Source organism: Penaeus japonicus, unplaced genomic scaffold (assembly GCF_977035675.1).
Source record: "Penaeus japonicus unplaced genomic scaffold, GWHDUDI00000001_assembly GWHDUDI00000007, whole genome shotgun sequence".
NCBI classification, from domain to species: Eukaryota; Metazoa; Arthropoda; class Malacostraca; order Decapoda; family Penaeidae; genus Penaeus; species Penaeus japonicus.
Window position 1 is genome coordinate 32,192,990 of NW_028234409.1, and position 7,500 is coordinate 32,200,489.

Sequence of the window (7,500 nt, forward strand, 5' to 3'; positions counted from 1 at the left end):
AAGATACAGGAAATCTGAATTAGTGAGAACGACCCACCACCATATGTAGCTCCATCCCTTCGAAGTGCAAACACGTCTCAACAACAGAATAAAAGACTCAAACATAACAAAAAGGAAAAGGAAGTGGACCATAAACGCTACGAAAAAGAGGAATCCAAACACCTTTCCAAGCACAAAAGCAAAGAGAAATAACAGGACTGCCGTGATGAAGAACAGACTGTCGCGCTGTCGCTGTATCGCCTCTGGCTGTCACGCCTCTAAACGCCATGGCTTGGTGAAAGTGTGGGCCCGGGGGGCAAAAGAGATTCTGTTCCGAAGCCAGTTTAAAGTTGTATAAACAGTGTGAGTGTGAGTGCGTTTCACTCTCTTGTACATTCCCTTCAGTATTATCTGTCATATAGATTTTCCTTCCAGATTCCATAGAATTGATGTGTTCTACGTGGATATTCTTTATCGTTTTGTGCATTCTCTTTCTCTCTTTTTGTATATACTGTACACCCCCACTCTCTGTCTCTTTCTACCTCTGTCTCTATCTCTGTATCTCTCTCTCTCTCTCTCTCTCTCTCTCTCTCTCTCTCTCTCTCTCTCTCTCTCTCTCTCTCTCTCTCTCTCTCTCTCTCTCCTTTTCCTTTATCTTTACCCTTACCATTACCCTTATCCTTTTCCTTTCCATTTCACTCTTTCTATCTCTCTCTTTTATTATTTTTTTTTCTCTCTATCTATTCCTATCCCTATCCCTATCCCTATCCCTATCCCTATATATCCCTATCCTTATCCCTATCCCTTTCCTTTCTCTCTCCTCATCTCTTACACCATCTTTTCGTATAATAATGATAGTCATTCACATTTACATCTAATTTAAATGCACACTTCTTTTCGCCCCTTCCTCCTTCTCCTTGCTTCTAATTACAACTTTTCTTTCTTTCTGCCTCTGGTTCCTGTTTATTCTTATCATCTCAGGTCGATTTTCTTTTCTTCTTTCTTTCTTTCCTTTTTTTCTTTCTTTTTCGAATGCAAGTGTTCCTTCAGTGCAAAGCGTAATTAGATTTGCTTAATAATTTTTACACGCCGTCGTTTGCATTCTCTATCTGTGCCTGTTTCGTCTTAGGTTTTTTAGAATATTAGCTGTTCCATTTTCTTCTAATTCTTCTGTTTTTTTCTCATTTTCTTCTGTTTTATTTCTTGCGTTTATTCTGATTCTCTCTTGCTATCTCCCCCTTTCTCTCTCTCTCTCTCTCTCTCTCTCTCTCTCTCTCTCTCTCTCTCTCTCTCTCTCTCTCTCTCTCTCTCTCTCTCTCTCTCTCTCTCTCTCTCCCTCTCCCTCTCTCTCTCTCTCTCTTTCTAACTCCCTCCCTCACTTTCCACCTTCCTCTACTTCTCTCATTCAATTCTTCTCACATTCTTTCCCCTTCTGCATCTTCCCCTATTTCTTTCCCCTTCCTCATCGCCCTCGCCCCTACATTTAGCCTCCCTCTCCCTCCTTCCCCTTCAACACCTCTTTTTATTTACCTTTTTCGTGTGGAAATTGGCAATAACTGTCCTTTTCCCTTTCACATAATCACATTCATTAACACATCTTTATACTATGACACTTCTGCTTCCCCTCCCCTTTCTTCTTCCTTTCTCCCTCTCTCTTTGCCTTCTCGCATTCCTTTTTATTTTCTCTCTCTCTCTCTCTCTCTCTCTCTCTCTCTCTCTCTCTCTCTCTCTCTCTCTCTCTCTCTCTCTCTCTCAAACTCCCTCTTCTCTCCCGTTTTTTCCCTTTCTTTCTTCTCTTTCATTTTTCCTTTCTTCCATTCCTATTTCTCTTTCTTTACTTCCTTCATTTGCTCTCTTTCTACTTGGACTCCCCCCCCCCACACACACACATTCCTTCCCTACACTCTCTCCCCCTCCTACTTCCCTTCCCCTTTCCCTCCTCCTCCCCTTCCCCCCTTACTCCTCTTCCCCTTTCCCTCCCCTCCCCCTCCTACTTCCCTCCCCTCCTCCCTTCCCCTTCCCCTTCCCCTCTCCCCTTCCTCATTGATGCTATCAGTTTCCCTCGTAAACATTGTCTCGCGCCTGTGTTTTGCCCGCTGTCAATCTACAGCCTCATATAACAAGGCCAATATCACTCTCCCGCTGCTAGTCTCTTCTACCCCCTCCCCCCCCCATCCCCCGCCACCACCTCCCCCCTCGAGCAACACCCCCCTCCACCACCTCCCTTCCCTCTCCCTCTGACTCCACGCTTTTGCTTTTGTGATCTGTTTTTTTTTCTCTCTCTCTCTTTCTTCGTTCCATTTCTCGTTCCCGTTCACTTTTTTTCTATCTATCAATCTCATTCTCATCATCACCCTCTCCCTCACCTACACTTTCATCTTCAACTCCATCCTCAGCCTCACTTTCATTTTTCTCTTTATCCTCTCCCTCATCTGTCACTCTTCACCCTCACCCCCACCCTCAATCATCACCCTCACTCTCACCCCCACCCTCACCCTCACCCTCACCCCCACCCTCACCACCACCCTCGTCCTCAATCATCACTAGCGACCTCACTCTCACCCTCACTCTCACCCTCCCCCTCATCCTCAATCATCACCCTCACCCCCCCCCCTCACCCTTAATCATCACTATCGACCTCACCTCCTCATCGGTGACCTCAGCCTCATCACAACCCTCATTCCGAGTGTCATTCCCCTTGCAATAGTCTCGATATTCGGGTCAGATCAAGTGGCCGGGGCGGCTGTCGCTTATTGACTCCATTATCATTCTTTCCTTCTGGGATGAAACACTGGGGTAACCCTACACTTGCCCCCGTCCACTTTATCCCCCTCCCCTCCTGTCCCCTTTACCATGAATAAAAAGCGAAAAGCAATAGGAAAAGGAGGAGGTGGGGGAAGAGGGAGAGGAGGGGGAGTGAAAGGGGAAGGGAGGGAAAGGTGGTGGAGGAAAATGATGAAGAAGAAGACGAAGAAGAAAAAGAAGAGGAGAAGGAAGGGGAAGAGGATCAAGAGAGAAAGGAAGAAAGATAAAAAACTAGAAGAATCATAACGAAAAAGTAAAGAAAAAAACATCAAGAAGAAGAAAAACAACATAGAATAACACTGAAACAAACTAAAGAAAATGGGAAGAAAGAAAACGGCGCGAAGAAGAAACAACAAAAACAAAAAGAAAGCGAGGAACAACAAGCAGAACAAGAAAGGCAAAAAAAAATAAAAAATAAAAATAACGAAGAGGAAAATGATATCACATTTTCCCTTCACACCCCCATGCCATAAAAGTAATCCTTATTAAACATGTGATTTAATCTTGAGAAATTCACATGCGCATTCTTGACCAAGGGATGACCCCGGTGAGTCACAAACAAGTGGCTGGCTCATGTGCATGACTCACCCTGGGTCATGAGGGTGAGAAAAGGAGAGTTATCGCGATTTCAAGCATGTTTTTTTACTGATTTTCATCTTGATAAAATTAACAGTGGTCATCATTACTATTAATATCATCAATATTATAGTAGCCCTTATCATCATCATAATAATTTTCATTACATTAACCAACAATACAATCATATCAGCCGTTACCGCTATTCAAATAATAATTTCTAAAACCATCATTATCACCACCATCATCACTATCATGTCAGCTCTTATTGTTATCATCATCATCACTGTCACCACCGTTATAATCATTATCAATGACGTTATTAACCTAAAATTAGCACTTTCATCATCACCATTATCAGGGTGACAGAAGAGGGGGAGGGAAGAGGGGAAAAAAAGGGTGAGTAAGAGAGTGGAATGAGAGGGTGAAAGAAGAGGGTGGTGAGTAAGGGAGTGGAAGGAGAGGGTGAAAGAAGAGGGTGAGTGAGGGAGTGGAAGGAGAGGGCGAAGAAAAAGAGAGAAAGGAGACGATGAAAGAAAAGTGCGAAAGAATGGATGAAAGAGTAAAAGAGTGAAAGAAGACGGCGAATGAGAAGATATAAAAATATGGAGGAGATTGTGAAGAGGTTGGCTAGAAGGATGAAAGAACAGATTGAAAGAGGAAATAGAAAAAAAGGTGAAAGAACAGAATGAAGGAAGAGCATGAATAAAAAGGTAAAAGAACAGAATGAAAAAAGAGGTTGAATAAAAAGGTGAAAGAACAGAATGAAAGAGAAGATTGAATAAAAAGATGAAAGAACAGAATGCAGGAAGAGCATGAATAAAAAGGTGAAAGAACAGAATGAAAGAAGAGACTGAATAAAAGGGTGAGAGAACAGAATGAAAGATGAGATTGAATTAAAAGAAAGAACAGAATGAAGGAAGAGCATAGATAAAAAAAGGTGAAAGAAAAGATTGAATAAAAACGTGAAAGAAGAGAATGAAAGAAGAGACTGAATAAAAACGTGAAAGAACAGAATGAAAGAAGACAGAAGAAGATGGCGTCGAAAGAAGAAGAAGAAGAAGAAGAGGAAGAAGAGGGCTGGGAAGGGTGACAGCGAGATCTTCCCTTGGGTCTCGTCTCAACCCCTCCCCCCCCCTTCCCTTCGACATGAACAAGGCAGCCATCTTGTTCACGGGACATAACACCTGGTGTGAACAAACGTGATATCATACTCGTGGGAGGAAGGAGAGGGAGGGGGGGGGGAAGAAGAACCAGAAGGGGAGGGGAAGATTGGGGGAAGGGATAAAAGGGAGGGGAGGGGAAAAGAACAAGGGGAGAGGAAAAAAGGGTGGGGAAGAAGAACAAGGGGAGAGGGGATAGTAAAAAAGGGGGGGAGAGAAGAAGGACAAGAGGAGAGGGGATAGGAAAAAAGGGGGGCGGAGAGATGAAGAACAAGAAGGGAGGGGAGGAATGCAAAAGGGGAAAAGGGGAAGGTTAGGGGAGGTTAGGGAAGGGATGTGAGTGTTGAAATGGACGAATGAGGGAATATTTGTCAGACAGACAGACAGACAGAGAGAGAGAGGGAGGGAGGGAGGGAGAGAGAGAGAGAGAGAGAGAGAGAGAGAGAGAGAGAGAGAGAGAGAGAGAGAGAGAGAGAGAGAGAGAGAGAGAGAGAGAGAGACAGAGAGAGAGAGACAAACAAAGAGAAGAGACAGAGAAAAGAGAGAGAAGAGAAAAAGAGAGAGAAGAAAGAGAATCCAGAGAATAAAGAGAATAAATAAAAAAAAGAGAGAAAGATAAAAAAAAGAGAAAACGAGAGAAAGAAAGAGAGGGAAAGGCGAAGTGATAAACACGGGGCCGAGGCGCACCATTTGTTTTCGTGAAATCCAAAAATATCTGAAGGGCAAGCCATCCCGGAATTAAAATACCGCCTCGCAGGTGATGCATGTGTTGACCACGAGAACCCATAAACCAGATCCTTCGAAGGAAAATATATATATATGTGTGTTTATACATAACCCACCTGGGGTACGCACGCCACAAGCCACCTGGATGTATTTTCTCTCCGGCCTTTCCTCGCCTTTCCTTCCTATTTTCCTGCCTTTCTCTCTTTCTCTCACACTATCTCTCTCTCTCTCTCTTTCTCTCACACTATCTCTCTCTCTCTCTCTTTCTCTCTCACTATTTCTCTCTCTCCTCCTTCCTCTCTCCTTCCCTCCCTCTTTCCTTCTCTCCCTACGCGTCCCTCCCTTCCTTTCCTTTCCTTCCTTCCTTCTTTCCTTCCTCCTTCCTTTTCTCCCTACGCGTCCCTTCTTTCCTTCCTTGCTCCCCTCCTTCCCTCCCTACGCGTCCCTTCTTTATTTCCTTCCTTCCTTCCTCCCTCTTTCCTTCTCTGCCTTACGCGTCTCTTCCTTCCTTCCTTACTCCCCTCCTTCCATCCTTCCCTCCCTCCTTCCCTTCCTACGCGTCCCTTCCTTCCTTCCTTCCTCCCTTGCTCCCCTCCTTCCCTTCCTGCACATCCCTTCCTTCCTTCCTTCCTTCCTTCCTACCTTCTTCCCTCCCTCCTTCCTTCCTTCCTTCCTTCCTCCATCCTTCCCTCCTTCTCCCATCGTCTCCCGTTGTTGCAACCTCCTTAAAGCGCTGTTGTTTCAAACCGAATTTCTTTTTTGTGGGATATTCAAAGCGGCCATATTGTTTGCCCGACTCACAATCCTGCCCAATAATGAGGGACCGAAAGAGGATGTATAACCCTCCTTCCCCCTCCTCCCTCTCCCCCCTGCGTCTCCCCTTATTTTACGCGTCCCTTTTTTTCTAATTTCCACACATTTTTCCTCCCCATATTCCACACAATAACTCCACACACTTGGCTATTCCACTCTCCCCCCAACCCCTATTCTCCTTACGCCCTTTTTCTCTCTCTTCTTATCCGCAATTTTCTACCGCTTCCTGCCCCCCCTCCCCTCCCCTTCTTCTCCACCCCCTACCTCCCCACCCCGCCCCCGCCATGACGTCCATCATAGGGCTGCACTTAAACCTTTTATATGACCGCACTTACGCAATATATGACCGCACTTAAGCGAGATACGACCCCGATACGTCCGCAACTCCGCAGCGACAGTCTGTTCGCTCGTACGGCGCGGATAAACCCGTGCTTATAAATCCATACGCATAATTCCGTGTGTATGAAAAAAAAAAAAATCCTAGCATCCTCGCCCGTACAACTTTCGTATGCAACCATGTAACGAAAAAAAAAAAAAAAAAAAAAAAAAAAACGATAGTATCCCTTCACAATACCAGACACTATGACCCTCTTTCAACTGCAGAGTGGTAGGACAATCACGGGGAAGAGGAACACAGATATATACACGTGTGATTTTTCGGAGACAAACATACCTGGTTTTCACATGTACTGGCTGTCGTTTTTTATTTAGTTCAGTCTGGCGTTCAGTGACGATACGCGATCTGAGGGGAGAAAAGGGGGAAATGGGTGAGTTTAGACAATGTTATTACGGATTTTGGTATCTGTAATTCTTAATATAGTTTAGATTGCATATAGGAGAAATAGAGAATTTAATATTGAAGGGGGGAAACCAGATTGAAGGAGAGAGATTGTGGGAACCAGAGATGGAGAGAGAGAGAGAGAGAGAGAGAGAGAGAGAGAGAGAGAGAGAGAGAGAGAGAGAGAGAGAGAGAGAGAGAGAGAGAGAGAGAGAGAGAGAGAGAAAGAAAGAAAGAAAAAGAGAGAGAGAGAGAAGAGAAAAGACAAGAAAAAAGAGAAAGAGAGAGAGAGCAAAAGAAACGATTTGAAAGAAACCCATAGAAAACCACAGAAACACAGAATGCAAGAGAAAGGGGAGCAGAGAGAGAGAGAGAGAGAGAGAGAGAGAGAGAGAGAGAGAGAGAGAGAGAGAGAGAGAGAGAGAGAGAGAGAGAGAGAGAGAGAGAGAGAGAGAGAGAGAAAGAGCCAGAAAGAGCCAGAGAGAGCCAGAGCGAGTCCAATAGCAAGAAAGACAAAGCGAGACCGACAGCGAGCCAGAGAGAACGCTCACCTGAGCAACATGCGAGGCCGGGTTGATCCACCTGGACATTTCAATTAAAATAAAGGCTGATCCAGTGCGATTCAGGCCATGATAGCCGGCCAGAAACCTCAACCCATCC

The 7,500-nt window shown here is 44.8% G+C and overlaps 1 protein-coding gene across 1 annotated transcript in view; it reads right to left on the reverse strand.

Moving 5' to 3' along the window:
• The window catches only part of LOC122247781 (discoidin domain-containing receptor tyrosine kinase B), a gene marked incomplete at its 3' end in the record, with an annotated part of 216,439 nt that overhangs the window by 143,109 nt on the left and 65,830 nt on the right, over positions 1-7,500 (reverse strand). Inside the window, 1 exon segment of the mRNA XM_086538229.1 lies at positions 6,736-6,804.